This window comes from Arachis hypogaea, chromosome 2 (assembly GCF_003086295.3).
Source record: "Arachis hypogaea cultivar Tifrunner chromosome 2, arahy.Tifrunner.gnm2.J5K5, whole genome shotgun sequence".
In the NCBI taxonomy this organism is placed as follows: Eukaryota; Viridiplantae; Streptophyta; class Magnoliopsida; order Fabales; family Fabaceae; genus Arachis; species Arachis hypogaea.
The window spans coordinates 15,034,023-15,058,642 of NC_092037.1; the positions used below are offsets into that span (position 1 = coordinate 15,034,023).

Consider the following 24,620-nt stretch of genomic DNA (forward strand, 5'->3'; position numbering starts at 1 on the left):
TTATCTTATATCAATAAATTTGTGTTTTATATAAAATTTTGTGTGTCATGTATAAAAATTTGAGAAATTTTATGGTGTTGATAGTAAAAATTAGTATGTGATGCTGTCATTAGGTGTTGCACGATAAAACTACTGTGTGTATAAAAAATGTGCCTAATTCACGTTATTTATCATCGCATGATGACGAGTTCAATTATCCTATTTCGATTTTTTGAATGCTAATTAATTACGTATGTTTAGGTTGTTCTATAATAAAGAAGAATTAGACACACAAGGGTCTGGGAGTTAGAACTTAGCGTTAGGTGCACTGGATTGTGCTATGTTTATTAATTAAAAATTTAGGATTAATAAAGTCTTTATATTAAAGACTAGGTTGGACAGGACATAGTTGTTGTGTCATTAGGCATGCTTTTTGGGTTGGACTAGTTGAACTTTGATAAATTAATGTATCACTAATTTATAATTACAATTATTTATTAATTTTAACCATAAATAAAACAAAAGTATAGCCGAAGGACGTGATAAATTAATAACCCATAGCATGTTGTATAGCAATTCTTTGTGATTATTTTGAAAAAATATATTAATACCCTATATTAATAATTTTTTAATCCTCTAGAGTACAAATTAAACATAATATTTTTTTAAAATTAAAAAGACTAAATTATCAAAATTATTCTAAACTATTAAATCCTTGAGAAAAGTTTTTTCAAACTTGTAAAAATTAAAAATATTATTAAATATTTTAAATTATGATAAATATATCGAATCATTATATATTATAGATAAAATTTTATTCTCCTCCTCTAAAAGATGTTAAAATAATACTCATTTTTTCTCGGGTAAAAAACTCAAATAAACATATTACCTAAATCAGCCAAAATGATATTTTTTTCAGCATTCAACCAAAGATCACTTTAATGTAATTCGAATCAATATAATTCGAACTATAATTGCAAGTAATTCAAATCAACTAGTTTCGAATTAAGAGCATAAAAATTTGCATGTAATTCGAATCAAGTTCTCTCGAATTACAATAGCATAATTCGAATCAAATCTATTCGAATTAGTAGGGGAAAACGAGTTAAACATAATTCGATATATGTCGATTCGAATTAGTAAGAAAAATAAATCAAACCTTAAAGCCTTTTTTTTATAGTTGCTAACATGGATAGTCCAACACTGTGTCCCTGTCCCATATACTGATATACCTTCCATTAGTTTGAATAATAAAACTTATTTTGAACAAAATAATAATAATAATAATAATAATAATAATAATAATAATAATAATAATAATAATAATAATAATAATAATAATAATAATAATGAGATTTCTTTAAAATATTAATGAGTTATCAATTTAAATTCCATACAATACACTTTTGTCCATTTTTAATAGTTCATAAATATTTTTTAATAAGCACAAGTACTATAAGTGTGTTTGGTAAAACAGCTTTTAAAAATTAAAAAAATATAATAAACATATTTATAACGAAGAATAATATTTTTTTCAAATTTTAGAGACCAATAATTTAAATATTTATTTGATTTATTCTCTATATTAATATAAATAGAGTTATCATTAGTCAATAATAAAATTTGTACTGATACGTTTATTACCCATTTATATATATTGACTCACTTATACAAATCACAAAAAATGAAACACATATCTCAAGTAAAATTATATGAAGATTGTATTAGAATTTGTGAAGGTTAGGTTGAGAAATTAGAAATATACGAGAATTCCAATGGCAACATAATGACAGAAAATATGTGTGAAAAAATAAATGAAATATATTTTTAATTGTTTTGTATGGAATAAAATATTATCTTTAATTTCTAAATTATTAATGACTATGTAGAGTACTTTATTTAAAATTTGAGTACCTAAATCATTAGAACATTACAAATTTTTATAGTACTCCTAACATTTTTTAAGCCATTTTTTTTAAATTGTTTTGCATAGAATAAAATATTTTTTGTAGTATAATTTAAATAAATTTATTAAAAAAATTTATTAAAAAATATTTATGAGCTATTAAAATTGGACAAAAGTGTATTATATGGAATTCGCATTGATAGCTCATTAATATTTTAAAGAAATCTTATTATTATTATTATTATTATTATTATTATTATTATTATTATTATTATTATTATTATTATTATTATTATTATTATTATTATTATTATTATTTTGTTCAAAATAAGTTTTATTATTCAAACTAATGGAAGGTATATTAGTATATGGGATAGGGACACAGCGTTGGACTATCCATGTTAGCAACTATAAGAAAAAGACTTTAAGGTTTGATTTATTTTTCTTACTAATTCGAATCGACATATATCGAATTATGTTTAACTCGTTTTTCTACTAATTTGAATCGATTTGATTCGAATTATGCTATTGTAATTCGAGAGAACTTGATTCGAATTACATGCAAATTTCTATACTCTTAATTCGAAGCTAGTTGATTCGAATTACTTGCAATAGTAATTCGAATTATATTGATTCGAATTACATTAAAGTGATCTTTGGTTGAATGCTGAAAAAATTTTTATTTTGACTGATTTGGGTAATATGTTTCTCAACCTGGCTTATTTGGGTTTTTTACCCTTTTTTCTCTATTTGTAAAATATACATTTTTCTCTCTTATAATTTTAAAAAAACTTCATCTTTAATCCATTTTAAATTTTTTGTGTTAATTAATGTTAATTTTATCCATTTTTAAGAAAAATAATTTTTTTACAAAAATACTCTTTAGCAAAAATTTTATTTTTTTGCCATTAAATTTTTTTATCAAAATATCCTTTAATAAATTATTTTTTATTGATTGAATTATATTTTTAACAAAATATTTTTTAAAAAAATTTAATAAGAAAATTATTTTTTTCTAAGATACTCTTCAATAATATTTTAATTATTAAATTGTGATTTTACTAAAATTTTCGTTAACAATTATTTTTATATTTTACTATTAATTTTTTGATATCAATATATATTATTTCAACATTAAATTAAAAAATATTACCACTGTTAATATGTATAACAATTAATATATATTGATATCAAAAAATTAACAATAAGATTATTTTATATAATGTTAAAATAATATATATTGATATCAGAAAATTAATAGTAAAATATAACTATAATTTTTAATGAAATATTTGATAAAATTATAATTTAATAATTAGAAAATTATTGAAAGGTATCTTAAACAAAATAATGTAATTATTAAATATTTTTAAAAAATATTTTAGTAAAAGTATAATTTAATCAATAAAAAAATAACTTATTAAAGAATATTTCAATAAGCAAAATTTAATGACAAAAATATAAAATTTTTATTAAAGAATATTTTTGTAAAAAATAATTTATTTATTTTTTTGAAAAATAGATAAAAATTAACATTAGCTAATACAAAAATTTAAAAGAATTAAAAAAGAGATTTTTTAAAAGATATAAAAAATGTACATTTTACAAATAGAAGAACAGAAAGTGTCATTTTAGTATTTCTTAAGAGAAAAAATTAGAATTTTTTCTATATTATATTATTATAAAAAAAGATTTTAACAATCAATATCGAATGTCTTTTATGCAAAATATTTTTCTTTTTGTCAACAAACAAAAAGAAACACCATTTAACAATGGATTTTTCCTTTTTTTTTCTAGGTCAACATTAGCCGTTCTTTATCACGCTTAATTAATTAGCATTATTTGAAAAACTGAAAATTACCTAGTGCACCTAACACCAAGTGCAACTCTCTGATCTTTGTGTGCCAAATTCTTTTTCATTACAAAATAACCTAAACATACCCAATTAATTAGTATCCAAAAAATCGAAACGGGATAATTAAATCTGTCATAATGCGGTGATAAATAACGCAAGTAAAACAGGTATATTTTTTACACACACGCACAATTTTATAATGCAACACCTAGTGTCAGCATCACATGCTAATTTTTACTATCAGCACCATAGAATTTTTTTAAAATTTTTTATGTTACGTCAATAAGTTTTTATATTCTCTAACAAAAAATTTGGTGCTAAAAAAATGAAGAAAAAAAATAATGACACATATGCACATTTTTTTGGTTGGAATTAGACTTAATTACAAAAATATTTGTACATACAATATCACTAAAAAATATACAAAATAGTTAGTTAGTATTGGTTTAAATTTAAAATAAAAAATAATATTGATTATTATCTAAAATTTCTCGTTTCAAATAATTTTAAAACTTGATAAAAATTTAAAGATGATTATTTTGGTACAATAAAAATTTATACAAATAAAATAGGACTTGTAGAATCTATTATTCACATTAATATTTATTTTTTTAAAAAATATACATTATATCATTATTTTTACGAAAATATTTTTATAGTTTAATAAAAATAAAAAATATTTTTTATTTATATAAAAAAACATAAATATCCTTACTTGTTTTATTTAACAAAAATATTTTTTTTAAATTAATCACATTTTAAAATTCAACCGATCTCAATTTTATATTTTTAAATTGAAAAATTTTAAAGATTTTTTTTTTGTTTTTGATTTTAAAATTCTAAAAAATAAAAGTAGTAAAAAGTTGTTTTATTTTTTTTATGTAGCTAGCATGTTTTTAAATTAATTGACTATAATTAATTATATCTCAAATTAATTTTATAGCGATATCCTTTTAAATTTCAAATAATTTAAATAACAAAACAAAAACATATCCGACAAAAAAAAAAAACGCAAAAGATTGTTTTTCATCTAGGTTTCTGATGGTAAAAAAGAGGAAACCCTAATCAAACATTCTTCATATCCTCAAGTTGCCCTGTGTTCTTCTCTCCTCTTCTTATCCCTCTCTCCCTGGAGCCCGATCTCTCTCATCTCTCTCACTGTGGCGACCCACTCAAGCTCTCTCCCTCTCTCGTCTCTCTCGTCTCTCTCTGTCCCCGGTCTGGCACTCAAGGTCGTCGTCGCTCTCCGTGTCGTCACCCTCTCGCATTCAGAGGAGGAATTGGAAGCTATGAGTTACTCAATCAAACTCTTTTATCAAGAGTTTGATTGAGTGACTGTATAGCTTCCAATTACTCCTCTTTTTCTTGCACATCCAGTTTGACTGCTCGCATTCAGTCGCGCTCGTCATCGCCGTCGGAAGCAACAGGTCCCGGGACTGGTCGTTGTCGCTCTCTGTCTCATCATTGTCTTCCACTCAGTCGCGCGCCTTTGTGGCGCTCGTCGTCGCTGGCGGCAGAAGCAGCAGGTCCCAGGCTGGTCGTCATTGTCGCCGTCAACTTCCTCCTCACCGTCAGCTTCGTCCCCGCCCCCGCCGTCAGCTTCCTTCGTGTAACCAGAAGCTGTTTTCCGATTTGGTGAATTCCAACAAATTCCCCTGTTCTTTTTTTTACAGTTTTGTTGCTGTAATTATCACTGCACTCTTATTTTGTTGCCGAAAGTTGAATGTGTTGCTGAAAATATTACTGAACTAGGTTTTTGTTGCTGAAAATCATCACTGACATGAATTTGTTACTGATTATCATTGAACCTTAAATAATTTGTTGCTGAAAATCATCGCCGACACGAATTTGTTACTGATAATCATCACTGGACCTTGAATTTGTTGCTGTCTTACTCAAATAATTTGTATTCTTTACTTTGCTTTTGAATGCTAAACTGTTCTAAAGTATACCATAGATTAGTGAAGAAGATGTAAGTACCCATAATCACCTTGGATCTCCACTTCAGTATATATGTATGTTGATAGATGATTCTGATATTTACTTGAATTGGGTGAAGTTGGAAGTTATTGTTAAAGCATTGAAATGACTTGAAATAGACATGGATGTTGAAGAGGTGATCTCTTTATCTCCTCCTTTCCTTAGTACTAGTTAGTGACTTGAGTTATGGCATGGTTTTATACTAGGTGCGGTCCATGTCAATTCATGGTTCCCATTCTTGATGAAGTGAGCACTCGCCTTAAGGACAAGATACAGGTAAAGGACAAGATACAGGTAGTCAAGATTGATTCTGAGAAGTACACTGCGATCACAATTACAGGATTGAGGCCCTGCCAACCTTCATCATCTTCAAGGATAGAGAGCCCTTCGATCGATTTGTGAGTTGCTTTTTGGTTTGGAATGTTCTTAGATGAGGGCTTCTCTTGCCTTGTATAGTTTTGGTGGAATTTTGAAGGTGATTTATAAATTAGTTTAGTAAAGAGGTTAAGACAAGCATTCTAATATCACTTATTGTTGAATATAGTCGACTTGCTAGTTCCAAATTAGGACTGGATGTTTGCACATTCATTGTCTCTAAGGCTTGTTCTTGTTGACTTTAACATAATGAAAACATGCTTTGGTTACATGGTTAAGAATCTAATAAGTGCATCTGTTCAAGAATGTTTAAGACCTTAGTCCATGGTTGATAGCATAAAATGGTAGCATTATCTTTGATTTTCTAGTAGATTGTCACCTATGTTATCTTCACACTCCTTTTGTTATATATAACTCTAAATATATTGAAGTTATACCATTATTTTAAATGTTAAGAGAGCTTCTCTTGCTGAATATATTTGCTTGAAAGTTTCCCTAGTGCCCACCAATTTTTGAACACAATAGAGTTCTCATGTTGAAGCTGCATCCTATATTTCATTTATTTATAGTTTGCATGATCTTTTTTTTATTTATTTGGCTGGTTAGTTTACTTGATTTTATATATATATTTTTTTATAAATCTTGAAAACAGTGGCCCGAAGACTTTCTATTTGAGTTTCAAAGTCTAAAAGTAGGCTTCTCTGTGAAAATGGATCATGAAATTGTTAACTGATTATCAATTTACAAACAGGAGGTTACATTATGACAAGGATATAATACAGAAATTGAAATACTATTTTGCAGTAGAAACCAAGGCTATAATGGAGCAAAACAAGGCTAGCACATGGCTGTTGAGAAAATGATGCGTAAGATTGAACAACAGAAGGTTGTTCTCTTTCTCATTTTAGATACATTTGGATGTCTACTATTGTTAATCCAGTTACGTGTGTCCAATTTATTCACTGTGCCATTTGGGAGTTGAATATTACAGAGGGAAAAGGAAAAACTGGATAGAAGAATTCATGAACTATAAAGACAACTTGATGAAAAAGAAGCATTGGAATTGGAAATTGTGCGTCTGAGAGGGGCTGTTGAAGTAATGAAACACATGGAGGAGGATGAAGGAGAGGAGAAGAAGAAACTGGAAGAAGTCAAACTGGATGTGCTTGAAGTACTTAATCAAATTCTTGTCATCAAGGAGTAAAACCAATGATGGTAAGAGTTTGATTAAGTACTTCAACTGCTTCCAATTCCTCCTCTGAATGTGAGACGGTGACGACACGGAGAGCAACGGCGACCTTGAGTGCGAGACTGAAGATAGAGAGAGACCAGAGACGAGAGAGGGAGAGAGCTTGAGTGCGACGCCACAGTGAGAGAGATGAGAGAGATAGAGTTCCTGGGAGAGAGATAGGAAGAGGAGAGAAGAATAATACAGGAAAACTTTGAGAAGATGAAGAAGAATGTTTGATTTTTTTTTAGAGATGGTGTTCAAAGAGAGGGTTTCTTCTTTTTTACCATCAGAAACTTAGACGAAGAACAATCTTTTGATTTTTTTTATTCTCATATATGTTTTTGTTTTGTTATTCAAATTATTTGAAATTTGAAAATATAAAATTAAGATCGATTGAATTTTAAAATTTTATTGATTTAAAAGAGTATTTTTGTTTTAAAAAAAGTAAGAATATTTATGTCTTTTTATAAAATTAAATAAAAATATTTTTTATTTCTATTAAATTATAAAGATGTTTTCGTAAAAATAATGATATAACGTATATTTTTTTAAAAAAATTAAATGTTAATGTGGATAATATATTTCATATATCCTATTTTTATTTGTTTAATTTTTTTTCATACGGTATGTATGAATTTATCATTGCGTCGAAGTAATCACCATACGTTATCCTATTTTTAAATAGAGATGGAAAAAATATGAAAATAATTATAATAAGAATAAAATATATTTTTGTCTTTTAAGTTACCTAAAATTGTTAAAAACTTAAAATACTTCTATATTTAATTTTATTTTTTAAATAATTAAAATAAATTAATTATTTACTAATTTATATTTTTTAAAAAATATTATTACCATTGCATTGTATGTCATTTTTAAACATACTATTAGCAAAAATAGATTAATTTTTTTTCTCCCACATTTTTTCAACCACTGCTAATGAAAATGGTAAAAAAAAGGAAAAAGATTCATCTTTTTTCTATTTTCACTGGTAGTAATTAAAAAATATGAGACAATTTGTTTATCTATTTTCACTACCAACTTTTGCAGTCTTTTACTGCAAAAATAAAACTAAATATACAAATGAATATTCCAATTTAAATGGATAAATAAATTTTTTTATTTAAATGGAAAAAAAAAGCCATTCTTCCACCCAAACTACAATAAAATAAATCTTCACACTTCACAGTGAACGAACCCTCCCATTCACTCTCTCTTCCTCTCTCAATAATAACTCAAAACAATGCATGTTATGAGTGATTCAAATCCTCACATACTACCCATCTAAATCCCCTCAAAATGCAAATACCACAACCCAACAAGAACAAGATCAACAACTACAACAAACAGAATTTCAACCCACAAATCTCCTATCTATCCCGCAAGAAGAATCGGAAACCCCGCCATGTGTTTATTTGTTAATTGTCGTTTTCAATTTGTTTTTGTTGTTGGTAACATCTATAGTGGTGGTGAGGGCAGTGGAAGTAGGATAGTGACGAGGATGGAGGTGAATGTGGATATCGCAGTTATTGTTTACGATATGATAGCTATAATCTCGGTTTATTTTTTAATTTTTTTATATTATTGTTTAAATGAGTCAATGGATTTTATAATATTTATATTAAATAACACAATTTTACAATTTGTTATAATTTTATTGTTTACATATTTAATTTATTATTTTGATTTTACGTAAAATTTTAATTTTTTTCATCTATTTGACAGAATAAAATTGAAAAAATATGTTTATTGTAAAAATTAATGACAAGAATATAAATAAAATTTATTTCAAAACGTTTTAAAGTAAAATTAAATTAAATTAAAACATTTTTAAATTTTTTCATAAATTTTAATTATAAAAAAATATTTTATTCTGAAAAATTAATTTATATTCGGTCATGAAAAATATTCTATTTATAGATTGGTTTTCACTTAAAAATAATTAGCTTCAAGTAATTTTTTTTATTGTTTTTTAACAATAAAAAACACCTTTTATTATTGGACATGCATCAATGTGTATGGATAGAAGAATGCATTATTCTTGTACCATGCATGGCTGCTTTATGAAAGAGTCATAGATTCATCATATTATTGATTGAGCTGTAGAAAAAATTACCTTATCACAGCTGTTTCATGCATGAAAAGACCATTCTCACTCTTGCTGAGGAATGACCGTATCACCCTTATCCCAAACTCAAATAATGTTTATTTGTAAAAATGTTATGAAAACTTCTATGAATTAGATTTACTTGTAAAATTATATATTAGTCTCTTTCATAGTAATTTCCCCACATTTTATTTCCGATAAGACGGATATGTTTGCTTAAACAAAAATGCTATCCATCCAAATGATTTACTAATTAAATCTAATCAAGTGATTTAAAGTTACGCGTTATTTAAAACAGATTTTTAATGTAAATTTTTTTGTTCGTTCTTTTTCAACGTAAATACAAAAAACGTAAATATTCTTTATATTTATGTTTAATTATTATCTTTTTTTCTTTAAATTTTTATTTTTTTATTTCTTTGTGTTCTCCACAAACTCTATTCTCTTTCGCTTGAGAATTTTGATATGCATTTGTTTTTATTTTTGAAATTGAACAGTGTAATTAAAATCATTTACGTTTTGCATATTCCAAAATAATGAATGATTCAAGTTTAAATAAATTGAATGAGGGCGATTTAGATTATTCTTCTGAATCGAATCAAGTGGACGAGGTTTGGATCGTTTTTAATTTTATCTAATTTCATTCTTCAACAATTTTAAATTGAATGGAATGGAATAGAATCTAATGCAATTGAATAAAATGATAATGAATAATTTCATTCTTTTTTGCTAAAATCAGTGTTGTTTATTAATTTAAATTTGGATAGAATGCATGAGTTTCTGAATTTATAAAATATACAATTTTTGGTTCATTTGTTATTACACAATAGTGTTATTATAAACACATTTCTGTTTATTTGTAGTCCATGCATGTTGTTGATGAACAATTTGTCCCAAAGTTTGAGATAACTTTCAAGACAAATTGAATGGAATAGAATGGAATCTAAGGCAATTGAATAAAGCGATAATGAATAATTTTATTCTTTTTTGCTAAAATTCGTGTTGTTTATGAATTTGAATTTGGATAGAATGCAGAAGTTTCTGAATTTATATAATCCACAATTTTTAGTTCATTTGTTATTACATAATGGTGTTGTTATAATTATATTTCGGTTAATTTGTAGTCCAGGTGTATTGTCGATGAACAATTTATCCCAAAAATTGAGATGACTTTTAAGACACTTGATGAAAATAAGGGTCAAATTCTGATTTGTATTATGTTTTATTAAATAGTCACTTTTTAGTTTTTCAAATTAGTTTTTGTAATTGTGTTGTGGTAAACAATTTAGCTGTTTATTAGAATAACTTTTAGTTCATTTGTGTCTAAATTTTAATTCATTTGAATTTTTGCCGCCGTTAAAATTTGATAAATACATTCAATCTATTCAGTGTGAATCTAGATTCATTCAAATTAATGTGATCTCAATTTAATTCAGACATTTTCAACAAATAAACCAAAAGGAATTTAAAAAAAGATTTTTAAATATATATATTAATATTTATAAAGAGTCAAAGAAGTGTTTGCCTCTTTATAATTTCTTACAAAATAGTGTTAAAAAATATCAATAGAAATTTATTACAATTTAAAAGATTGAACCTATTTACTTTCTATATTTTCATATGATAATCTACAGAAAGGATTTGAGAGGCAGTGGATGGCTTTGAAATTCTTATGCCTTCAAATTCCTCAATGACTTTGTCTTTCAATTTATTTATCTTGTCTAAGAGAATGGTTGGACCATATTCATTGCTGAAAGCATCAACTTGTCCCTAAATTGAAAAAAATTTATTAATATGTATTAATTTAGAAGTAGAGAATTAACTATGTTTAATGATACTTACCTATAAGAAATGAAAAATTTGTTCAATATTTAATAACAGTATCAAGCGAACCTCAATTAATTTATAAATGAACCGAAATTAGTTCAAATTGAAACAAGGAGTAAAAAAGATTCAATCATTAACAAAAACACATTGAATTCATTTTTGGTTCCAAATGAATCTCAAATAAACTAAGATAGGAACCAAAATTATTTAATGATGGTACCAGAAAAAATTAAAAAAATAAAAAATTTAGTCAATACTTAACAGCAATATTAAGTAAACTCCAGTTAATTCATAAATGAACCGAAATTAGTTTAGATTTGAACAAGCAGTCAAAAAGACTCAATCATCAACAAAACACATTGAATTCATTTTTAGATCCAAATGAACTGAAATTATTTAATGATGGCACCAGAGAAAATTAAGGAATAAAAAATTTGGTTAATACTTAACAGTAGTATCAAGTAAACCTCAGTTAATTCACAAATGAACTGAAATTAGTTCAGATTTGAACAAACAGTCAAAAAAACTCAATCATCAACAAAAACACATAGAATTTATTTCTGCATCCAAATGAACCTCAAATAAACTAAGAAATAAACCAAAATTATTTATGATGCGCTAGTTACAGAGAAAAATAAGAAAAAATTGAATTAGAGAAACTCGATTTACTAAATGAACGAATTCGATCCACTAAACCCTAAACCAAATTAGTTGAAATGCAAAGTAGAAAATTGAACATAATGAACAAGTAGTTTCGTCAGTACCTTGAGAAAGTTTTGTTGTTCTTTTTCTATAATTTTTGTTAATGATCTCAAACGCAGAACTAGATTTTTCTGTAGTTTTTGTAGAAAATTTGAAAAATTTTTGAAAGATTTTGAGGGAGATTTCAAATTTTTTTGTTGCAGTTTTGAGTAGAAAATGTGAATAGTTCTTCATATTAGAGCGCAAGGCAAGAGGTAACATTTGTTTGAGATTTCGGGCGCGTGTTACACGTTCTTTTAATGAGACTAATTTTTATTGGTGTTAGACTTAGTTAATTGAACTTAGATGATAATAAAATTTGAGTGCGTAATTGCTTAAAATAAAACAATTTTATTACAGATAAATTTTATGTCATTAAAATATTTTATTCCATTTTTATTCCCTTCTTGCAATAACAAGATATCTTAAAATTAGATAAAAAATATTATAGACGAATTATGTAATATGTGAAAATATATACAAATTTATATATGAAATATATATATGTACCTTTTTATCAAATATACCATAATAAATAATAACTCAGTTTTTAGCTAGTATATATGAATGTTAGATAATTAATAAAAAGAAAAAAAGATAAAAAAAATATTTTTATATCATATATATATATATATATATATATATATATATATACACAAAAATACTACAAATATTATTTTTCTATATTACAAATAAAATAATAATGCACCGTTAATACCTTCTCCGTGGTGGTAAGTGATTGGTTTGGTACCACACTACCACTCTAAATAGCAGTGAATGTAGCACTAATTTTGCGAGAGCCATAATACAATCTAAGCTGACCTAGCTAGTTACAATAGCTAGATTCTCAGTTTCTTACTGCATGAAGTTTGATTTCAAAGTAAGTGAATAATTGAATATAACACGCCTAAGTGAAAATGCTATATGATTGAATTGTTTATAAATTTTATGATGTGAGAGTCACTTTCATGAATTGTCAAGTGTGCTTTGAAAGCTACATTTAATTACTTTGAAAGCTAATACACATTTAATATGAAGATACCCTATATATATTTTTCTTAGCTCCAACTAGCTAGAATGGTCCACCCACTAATTAAAGCTTTAATTTGAGGGGTGTGTTTATTAATTTACTACATTATTTATTCATGTGTTTGAAATTCAAGGCACTTATTAGATTCGCTTTTTTTTTTTCACATGTAATTTTGAAAATAATGACTTCAATTTTACGGATGTACATACATTTTCTATTTAAAAGATAGGAATATAAAATTAAAAATATATTTCGGGACTCTTGTGATTTGAACATTCAGAGGGGGACGCGCGTAACCAATAACACTTTTAGATTGGACGAATTTTGCAAACTTATATATAAAAAAAATGTTATTAAATACAAAGCTGTCTAAACCCATGGTACGAGATTTGTCATGGACAGCAAAGCAACAATTAAAAAATATTATTGAGAGACAAATATTTCACTCTCTCTGGAATTGAATCATTCAGTAGATTGATTGCCCCACTTGAATGTACTACGTAGGAAAATAAAAAATTATTTGATCTGATAGGTACCAGAAATCAAGGAATAGAAGAATAGATTGCTGTAAAAATTAGAACAGAATTAATTTTCTGCTAATTAAGAAGGAAGAGGAGATGTAGAGAGTAAAAATATATTGAATGATTTTTTCAAACAGAACTTAACTTTACACAAGAGATGGATATTATTATATACAACAATGTTCCTAACAGAAGACTAATACTAATAGAAACCGAAACTAACAGATTAACAGAATTGTAGTGTACATTTTCCATTTTTGAATTTCTTGCACACTAAGTTACATCCCTTATACTTTCTATACTCAATACCTTCTGCAAATTTATGGTCAGTTTGGACAAGATCCTGAATTTGATTTTGAACCTATTAAACTTAGGAGAGGAGAGAGGCTTGGTTAATAAATTTGCCACTTGGTCTGTAGTAGGGAACTAGGGATATGGATAACTACTAGTTGTTGTCTGTTGATTTTTTTTCTAACTGAATGAAAGTCCAAATCAAAGTGTTTTGTCTTATTGTGTAGAATATGATTAGCTGTAAGCATAACTGCACTGATGTTATCACCATAAATCACTGGTGTATTGGACCATTTGATATTCAGTTCAGAAAGAAGATTTAAGATCCATTTCAAATTAATTTTAGCTACTGTAATGCTTTGAAATTCAGCCTCTGTACTTAATTTACTCACTGAATATTGCTTTTTGCTAGCTTAAGATACAAGATTGGTTTTCAAATAAATGCGAAAATCAGTGTTAGATCGTCTATCATCTAAATCAGATCGTCTATCATAACTACTAGTTGCTATCTGTTGATCTTTTCTCTAACTGAATGAAGGTCCAAATCAAAGTGCTTTGTCTTATTATGTAGAATATGATTAGCTGTAAGCATAACTACACTGATGTTATCATTATAAATCACTAGTGTATTAGATCATTTGATATTAAGTTCAGAAAGAAGATTTAAGATCCATTTCAAATCAATTTCAACTACTGCAATGCTTTGAAATTCAGCCTCTGTACTTGAATTACTCACCAAATATTGCTTTCTCCTAGCCTAAGATACAAGATTGGTTTCCAAATAAATGCGAAAATCAGTGGTAGATCATCTATCATCTAAATAAGATTCCTAATCCGAATCTGCAAAAGCAAACAATTTTAAGTTAGTACAGGATTGAAATAGAATTTTTTAATCACTAGTACCAGCTAAATATCTCAATATGCATTTGACACACTTTCAATGGGACAATAAGGGATTGTGCATGTAATGTGAAACTTTGTTCACAACATATGCTATATCCGTCCGTGTCAAAGTAGCATATTATAGAGCTCCTACAATGGAACGGTAGTTAGTGAGATTCTCATAAATATCACTACCATGAATAGATAGTTTAGTAGAAGTGATCATAGGAATTGGCATTGGACGTGCTTCTTGCATGTGAGCTTGAGTGAGAAGATCTCTAATGTATTTAGATTGAGATAGGATATATGAGCCTGAAACAGTTTTAGTAGCTTCTATTCCTAGAAAATAATTGAATTCATCTAAGTCCATAAGTGCGAAAAGAGAGTGTAATTGATGTATAAGAGTTGTAATTTCTGTATTATCATTAAAGGTAACAAAAATGTCATCTACATAAACTAAAGCATAAATAGTTGAAGCTACAGTAATTCGAGTGAAGAGAGAGGAATCTGACTTTGTGTTTTTGAATCCAAAATGTGATAAGATAGATGCCAGTTTAGTAAACCAAGCTCTTGGAGCTTGTTTTAAGTCATAAATAGATTTATTGAGCTGAAATTTGAAGAACCTTGAGGAAAGGCTGGTGGTTGTTGCATATAGATAGTCTCTTGAAGTTCACCATTAAGAAAAGTATTGTTGAAATCGAATTGACAAATTGGCCATGATCTTGTAATAGGAATGGTGAGAATAATTATGATTGTTGCTAATTTTATCACTGGTGTAAATACTTGATCATAATCAATTCTCTCTTTTTGATGAAATTCTTTGATAACTAATCTTGCTTTGTATTCAAAAATAGTGCCATTGGGATGCCTCTTGATTGAATATACCCATCGACATCCAATCATAATGCTTCTTGAAGGAGGATCAACTACTATCCATGTTTGATTCCTATGCAGAGCTGCCAATTCTTCTTCCATTACCTGTGTCTAGTGGGTTGTTATTAGAGCCTGTTTGACTAATGTAGACACTTCATTGACTAAGTCTGGTGGTGATTTTATGCTTGTTTGAAAAATTTTAAACCCAAAGGATCCAGTCTTAGATTGAATTGCCATATGATAAATATTAGTATTAGAGTTGGATTCCATAGGGGTAAATGAATTTCAATACTAGAGATTGGTATAGGTGAAATTTTAGATTGTGGTGACGTATCTAAATTAGCGTTGGAGGTATCAATGAATTGTAAGTTAGGTGTTTCAGTTTGTAATAATGGTTGTAAAGTGGAGGATGGAAAAGATGGTGTAGAGATGGATTATCAAATGAATTGATTGTTGGTAAAGTAATGAGAGGAATAGGTAGAATAGTTGATGTTGTGAATTTCTTTGTAATTGATGTAATGTTAGTAGAAAACATGGAATTGTAGGAAACAATTGCTCATCCAGTAAAAATTCTAGTTATAAAATTCTTCCCTTCTGAATTCAAACATTTATAACCTTTATGAGAGAGAGCATATCCCAAAAAGACACAAAGTCTGATTCTTAAGAGAATTTAGCAGAATTGTAGGGTGTAAGTAGAGGATAACATCCACAATCATAAACCTTTAAAATTTGTAATCTGGAACATATTTATTAAGCATTTCATTTGGAGGTTTATTGGAGAAAACAGTAGATGGCAACCTATTAATGACATAGGTAGCAGATAAAAAGGCATCATTCCAATGCTTTAGGGGGATTGCTGTTGTGGATAGCATGATTAAGCCTACTTCTACTGAGAAAGGAAACGAAGAGTTAGATTATATTAGATCCCTTAGACATATTCACTTTAATTCTGGTTTAGTGAAAACTTTAGGATACGATTATAGGTTGTTGGAGGTTTGGAGTGCCTCTGACTTTTCGGGATATTATTTATTATCTATGCGGACACATTTTTCATACTGAGAACCCCCGGTTCTCATTCCATACATATATTGTTATTTTTCAAATATAGGACGTGAGGTACCTCGTTGAGTATGCTGGAGACTCTGCTAAAGCGAAGATCTACTTTTGGGCTTTGTATTTTGTACCTTGTATATGTATATATGTATATAGGTCCTCCATCTTGTGTATATTTGTATTTTGTCCCTCCTAGAGGTTGACTTGGAGAAACAGGATTTTACTTCATCTTTTGAAAATATTTTAGGTTATATGTATATATAATTACCCTCTGGTCGACCTTTACTTCGTAGGTCGAGTTAAGAACTTGCTACTTGTATTTTTTTGGAATTTCATGTATATACATGTGCATTATCTTTACTATACGATGTTATGTATCCCTCTTTACGCTTAACCGTTTCAATGCGATAAGTTTTTTGTTTGTTTCGTTCAACGTTTTTTTCAAAACTGCTAGTTAAATTTCTTTTCATATGTGCCTATGTATGCATTTCACTTTTAAAAGTTGTAATACCTCACCACTTTTGATTTACGAACTTAAACATAAAGTTTTGTGTGGTAGAGTGTTACAGTTTAAGTAACTTTTAAGATTTTATAATGGAAGCATGAATTTAGGTTTTGAGTAAGTAACTGTTGGTTTTTGAAAAGATTCATAAGACTAACGATAATCACTACGTTTGAAATCTATTCTTTTATTTATATGTATCCTCTTATGACAATTCTTAAATGCTCTATTGAGAACCTACAAGGACGATGTTCTCACCCCTATAGACTTCTATTTCAAGAAGCGGATGAGGAAGCTTACGACGTGATTTTTATGTTTTATGGTTGTATTATTATAGAAGTCTTTTCCATCACCTTGTTATTGAGATTTATATTTTTGTAAAGTAGGATAGGAGTTGTGATTCTTGTGATATATATATATATATATATATATATATATAGGATAAATTACTATAATAAACTAAGTGGCTCCCAAAATTACCCAGATCTTCCAAAACGAAAATGGCTTCTTGAAGATCTTCCAAAACGAAAATGGCTTCTTGAATGTCTCAAGATACATTTCTATATAAATCGAATATATTAAATTCAATTTAAAGAAACTAATCGAATATGCTAGATTTGAATTGCATGTAAATGTACATAGGCTATAAATCGAAATAAGTAGCTTCGAACTAAAGACACACACTAAATCGAAACAATAAGATTCAATTTGTGTATGCATGTAAATCGTTTCGAATCTAGCATATTCGATTTATATAAAAATGTATCTTAGGACATTCAGGAAGCCATTTTTGTTTGGAAGAATTTGGGTAATTTTGGGAGCCATTTAGTTTATTATAGTAATTTATTCTATATATATTCATTTAGTTTATTATAGTAATTTATTCTATATATATATATATATATATATATATATATATATATATATATATATATATATATATATATATATATATATATGCTTGTATAATTATTCGAATTGTAGATGTAATAGTATTATGATAATTTGTATGTATGTATGTGTGAGGAAAAGAAAAAATATTTCTATTTTAAAAAAAACAGCAATACAATTTTGAAATAAAAATTCTAATTTTAATATTATATATGTATGAAAGTCGTCATAGTATTTGCTCTATTAGAATAATACAGATGAAAGTGTGACCTTCTGATAGTAAAAATGCTACAGAAAGGACTCAGAGTGGAAAGAGAGAAAAAAAAAAGAAAAAAAGAGGTAAGAATATTAAAGTTTTTAGGTAGATATATTTTTTTCTAAATAAATTTTTTTGGCTGTTAGAGTAGTGAATTAATTTTCTATTCTATTATGATTAGTTAGAGGGTAGATTAGTCTTTCTACCCTAATCAGGGATGACTTGTGTATATGCTATATATAATAACTTTGCTTTTTGGAGAAACAGAGTTTTTCCTAATATTAATTCTATCATATTCAATCTATCAAATTTACCTTCTTCTCTCATTCTCTAATATTCATCTGCAAGTTCTTCAATCTTGTTATTCAAGATTCTAATATGGTATCAAGAGCTTAGGTTCTTGAAATTTTTTTTCTCGTTTCACCATGAAAATCGAGCTCAACGATTCCACCACCAAAAAACCCCTCACTGTCATAGCTGACAAATTTAATGAAGACAACTATTCAACTTGGAGGTATCTCGCATTACTCATCATCCAGAGTCTCGATTTGGAAGATCACTTAAACCCAGCAAAAATTCCTCATCAATTTGCTACATATGAGGCAAAGAAAATCGCTACCGAATCGGCGGACTTCAAGAAATGGCGTCTCCGAGACCTAATCCTCACTACTTGGATCATGGCATCCATAACCACTAACTTCAAAAGTAAGGTCATACATCTCACCAGGTTTCATCTAATTTGGGAAAAGATTGATGATTAATTCACCGCCGCATCCTCAGCTCGCGTTCAGAGCCTCAAATCGCAGCTCAAGTCCGTGAAGAAGACGGGCACCGTACCTGATTATCTTGCTCATATTCGAAAACTAGTAGATTCTCTATTTACAATTGGCTATCAAGTTCATGAGGATGACCATATTCAAGCTATTCTTGATGGTCTCCCAGATGAGTACACTGTCTACAACGATTCGGTAATGTCAAGATTGGGCTCCTTCAAGGTTGTAGAGGCTGAATCTTTCCTTTTGGCATTTGAAAATATGCTTGACAGACACAAGAATCCTGGAATAGCTATGCCGATGGCCAACTTCACTCAACCCTTCAACTTCAACAGAGGAGGAGGAGCGAGAAGAGGTAGAAGTGGAAGAGGCTTTCGAGGAGGTGGGAGGTTTGGATTCACGAATCAAAGACCCCAATGTCAACTATGCGGTCGTTCTGGCCATGTGGTTTGGAACTGTTATCATCGATTGGATACATCTTTTCAACCAAATATGGCTAATTCCTCTAATCAACTTCAGATACCATATGGAAATTCCCAGCCATCACCTCCGTCTTCCACCTTTCATCAACCAAGAGCTTATATTTCTACACCATCATCCGTTAGTGAAGCTTCTTGGTTCCCGAATTCAGGAGCAAGTCACCACATTACCCCAGACTCCAACAATTTACTCACTGCCTCTTCCACGAATCTTAATTCAGACCAGCTTTATGTAGGTAATGGGGCAGGTATACCGATCTCTTCTTCAGGTTCCTCGATTCTTTTTGATCCTTCCACTAACATTGCTTATTATCTGAATGATCTTCTTCATGTTCCTCAAATTACGCAGAATCTATTAAGTGTTTCAAAATTTGCCTTTGATAACCATGTTTATTTTGAATTCTGGCCTGATGTTTGCTTAATTCGTGACCAGGATACCAAGAACCTACTCCTACAAGGCAATGCTAGGAATGGGATTTATACCTTAGATAATCTTAGGATCCCAAGATCTTTGACTACTAATTCTAAAATTGTTTGTAATAATGCTACTCTTCAGCAGCTTCAAACTAAATCCACTGTAATCAACACTATGCCTCTTTCTGATTTTAGTAATTCACATGTATTAGACTCATGTTTGGATTCGGCCTTTAATTCTCCGGCAAATAAAAATAAAGATGTGCAATTATGGCACAAGAGGTTAGGCCATAGTGCTATTCAGACTGTTCTTACTGTTCTTAATCAAACTTATAATTTTTCTGGTTCTACTACTGAATTTCAACATGTATGTGAAATATGTTCTATGACAAAGATGTATCGCTTACATTTTCCTGCTTCTGAAACTTCCTATACCCAGCCCTTACAACTTGTTTTTGTAGACATTTGGGGACCCGCCTCCATGAACTCTAGAAATGGATTTCGATACTATATATGTTTTGTTGATGCATATACAAAATATACTTGTCTTTATTTGCTGACTAACAAATCACAAGCATTCGTTGCATTTCAAACTTATAAAGCTTTTATGGAGAAGTAAAGTGGTCACAAAATCAAAGCAATACAATCGGATAAAGGTATGGAATTTCTTTCAAAAGATTTTACTTTATTCTTGGCATCAGAAGGCATTTTGCACAGACAGTCTTGTGGTTACACGCATCATCAACAAGCCAGTGTGGAAAGAAAATATAGGCACATCACAGAGATGTGCCTCTCTTTACTTGCCATAGCTTCCTTACCCATGACTTTCTGGGAAGATGCCTTCATTAGTGCAGCTTATATCATCAATAGACTCTCTACGAAGGTATTACAAGATAAAAGTCTTTTTAAGATGCTGTTTAATAAAAAATCAGACTATAATTTCTTTAAAATTTTTGGTTGTTCATGTTACCCTTTCTTAAGACCATATAATAAGGTAAAGTTTTCATATAAATCAGAACAATGTTTGTTTTTAGGGTATGATGCTAATCACAAAGGCTATAGGTGTATGGCAAAAAATAGAAAAATATACCTAGCAAGACATGTTAATTTTAATGAATCTATGTTTCCTTATAGTATTATGTTTTGTAAGTCTGATTCCTCTTCTAATAAGTCTAAATCTGTAGCATTGGCTGAGAATCCTATTTTTTATATTACTCCACCAACTAATACAGCCTCCTTCCCTCTTTTCCCTTCAACTAGTACATCGTCCCATCAATCTCTTGGTCAACCCCCTCGTTTAGAACAACCTAACACTTGTCCATCCACTCCTACATCTACATCAAACACTTTATCTAGCAACACAACTCCACATTCAGCTTTTAGTACATCAGATTCATCTATACCAATTGGAGACATTGACTTTGTCTTACCCTCTTTCTCTTCGACTCCATCCCCACCCAATAACACTCATGCCATGGTAACTCGATCAAAATCTGGAATTATTAAACCTAGAGCTTTAGTTACCACAACTACTTCCAAACCTACAACCACTGATTTGATACACAACATCCCTAAGACTGTAGCTCAAGCTCTAGCCTCTCCACATTGGAAACAAGCCATGGACATTGAATTTCAAGCACTTATAAAGTGTTAAACATGGACTCTCAAAGAACCACCCTCAAAATCATAGGAAGCAAATGGATTTTTGCCATTAAAAAGGATCAATTTGAAAACATTCTAAGATACAAAACTAGGCTAGTTGGTAAATGCTTTCATCAAACAGAGGGAATAGATTATGAGCAGGTTTATAGCCCGGTTGTGAGGCTTAGTACAGTTCGGGTTATTTTTAGTATTGCTGTCTCTTTAGGTTGGCCATTATGACAATTTGACTTTAATAATGCGTTTTTCAATGATAAACTAGACGAAACTGTCTATATGGCCCAACCACTAGGTTGCTCTCATTCAAATTCATCCTTAGTTTGCTGTCTAAACAAGGCTCTCTATGGTTTGAAGCAAGCTCCACGAGCTTGGTTCAATACCTTGGCCAAAATCTTAGCTAAATTTGGATTTAAGAATGCTAAATCTGATATTTCTTTGTTTATTAAATATACTTCCTCTTATGTTGTCTACTTAATTATGTATGTTGATGATATTATCGTAACTGGTAATAATATGAATGAAATTAATACTCTCATATCTGATCTCAATAAAATTTTTTCTTTAAAAAATTTGGGACAATTCAATTTTTTTTTGGGCCTGAAAGTAAATTATTTGCCACAAGAAAATTACTATTATTTATCTTTTATTATTTTATTATTTATCTTTTATTTTCTCGGTCCAGTGGATTATTGTTGTCCTGATTGCGTTATAATTACTATTATTATTATTAATATTATATCTTGTTGGCTCAGCGCGAATTACTTCCGTTTTGATTTTTTTATTTTTATGTTATTTATCATTTGTTTACTTTATTAATACTTTATAATTATTTATTAATATTATTATTGCTGAACTATATTATTATTATTATTATTATTATTATTATTGTTGTTGTTGTTGTTAACTTACTTATTATTCTTATTATTATTATTATTATTATTATTATTATATCTGTTTAAATTTTATATTTTATTATTATATTTAATGTTAATACTTTTTTTAAAATGTGTCTTGTTTTTTAGGATTTATTTGTGTACTCTGCTTTGTTAGAGATTTTCAGGAGAATCCTTAATTGTGAGGCCGTCTCATAGAAGACTATTAGAAAACAATGGCAACACATGCTGTTGATCAAATTCATGCTACCAATACTACTGTGATAGATGAAGAAACAATCATTCTATTCAATGATGAGGATACAAAGGATGGGATAGGAACATGTTCAAGGAATCTTGTATGCAGGTTGTTTTCAAATCAAAAAATTAGTCCAAGGACTATTGAGGCAGCTTTATATGCGATCTGGAACCAACCGATAGGTTTCAAAATCATGGATCATGGGAAAGGGGGTGACTTGTTCTAATTCTTCTTCGACAATGAAACAGACTTGATCAGAATTGAAAGAGGTGCACTTTGGCTTTTCAAAAACTACATTTTGAATCTACGAAGGTGGAATGACGACTTGGAGATTAAAGATGAGAAGTTTGCAATGGTTCCAACTTGGATTCAGCTATGGGGATTACAAGAAAAATGCAAAACAAAAAACCTGGGCAGCAAAGTAGGAGAAACACTTAGGAGCGTGTTAGAGACAGATGTGTTTTCAATAAGGGGGTAAGGAGGATCGATTGCTGAAGACGAAAGTGATGCTGGACATCACAAAACCACTAAAAAGATCCATTAAAATTCCAAGCAATAATCAGAAAGTAATGGAGGTGAACCTGAAATACGAATGTATCGGTAACTTTTGTTATTATTGTGGTTTTATTGGTCAAGAAGTGAAAAATTGCCAGCAGAATTTAGAGGATACGGCGGTTGGACAATCAAAGGAGGAACAATGGGATTGGTGGCTGAGAGTTGAACAAGTGGGGAGAAAAATAGAAAATCCAAAGGAAAACCAAAATCCCAACAAACCTAAAAAGGAGGAGGAGAGGAGACAAACGTCAAGGAAGCCTAAACCAGTAAATCTAATACGTGTATTTGCTAGCTTATTAGTTTAAGAAGGCAATTCACAAAATAGTGGAGTTGAGGTACGTTTCAAACCAGAAAACCAAATCCTAGAAGGCGGAGGAGAACAAGAGGAAGTGGGAGAGAGTGACCCAAGGCTGGAAAGAAGAAAACAGAACAAGGGAAGGGAGGAGAATTTGATAGAAGCTAGAAATTCTAACAGTTTATTCACCTTCAAAGCAACAAGTCGAAGTGAGGAGGGTAATGGAGGCAGCAAGCTGAAGTTAAAAAAGTTAGCCCGAAGGAAACCAACCCTCAAATCGGTCTTAAGATCCAAGAGGAGCAATATGGGGTTGCAAGACATGACGAATAGGAAGAGACAGTGTCAAGTAGTGGATACATCAGCAAGCATGGGAGAAGGTGCCATCCAACATATGGCACCCAAAGAGGGATGAAGATGCTGATGTGGAACTGTCGGGTTTGGAAAACCCCCTGAAAGTTCACAACATCCAAGGGATCACAATATCCCATTCTCCCGAAGAATTGTTTCTATGTGAAACTAAAAACAATGCTTTGACAGTGGAGAGGGTTGTTAAGAGGGCATGTTTTACAAATTGTTTCACGGTGGATCCGATGGGTCAGGCAGGAGGCATGGCAGTCGCATGGAAGGAAGGCATTAATTTGCAAGTTATTGAGCAAGAAAGTTTCTTTATTCACTTCAAGTGTCACCATGTGGAATCTAATCAATACTGGGAGGCAATTGGATTTAGCCACAGAAGAAATAAGAAGAGAACAATTCGAAAGAATACTGCAAAGAGTTCAGATTGGGGACGAAAAGATGATTGTGATAGGGGACTTTAATGCAATCAGATTCCATCATGAAAATGAAGGTGGTCGAAATAAGGCAGAATCCTCAATTCAAGAATTTAATGACTTTATCAATGAGGGTGAGTTGGTGGATATGGGCTTCGAAGGAGAAAAATTCACTTGGAGCAATCATCAATTTTGAGGTAACCTGATACGAGAGAGACTGGATAGGGTGCTAGTCACTAATGAG

General features: G+C 29.5%; 1 long non-coding RNA gene across 1 annotated transcript; it reads left to right on the top strand.

The window, feature by feature from the left end:
• Positions 1-4,792: 4,792 nt before the first annotated feature.
• Positions 4,793-6,981, top strand: LOC112738969 (uncharacterized). The gene is made up of 3 exons (XR_003169918.3): positions 4,793-5,375; positions 5,927-6,118; positions 6,900-6,981. It is a non-coding gene; the product is annotated as an uncharacterized lncRNA (long non-coding RNA).
• Positions 6,982-24,620: the final 17,639 nt, after the last annotated feature.